Genomic DNA, 238 nt, shown 5'->3' on the forward strand with positions numbered 1-238 from the left:
AGGATTCATATTAATGGCTTTTTAGAAATGAAAAAACCCTCAATTGAACTGATTTCCAAAGGTTGGAGTTGACTATCTAGCCTCCACTTGGAGTTGGAAATCTTAGAAAAAACCTGAAGAACCTTTCCACTTTTCTTTGCTTTTCAATGACCACTTCATCCCAATAGATGTGGTATTGTTTGATTTGGATGAATATTTGTTCAAATAGAAAGGACTGGGAAAGATATGTATCATTAAA

The sequence above is a fragment of the Laccaria bicolor genome, genomic scaffold (assembly GCF_000143565.1).
Source record: "Laccaria bicolor S238N-H82 LACBIscaffold_30 genomic scaffold, whole genome shotgun sequence".
In the NCBI taxonomy this organism is placed as follows: Eukaryota; Fungi; Basidiomycota; class Agaricomycetes; order Agaricales; family Hydnangiaceae; genus Laccaria; species Laccaria bicolor.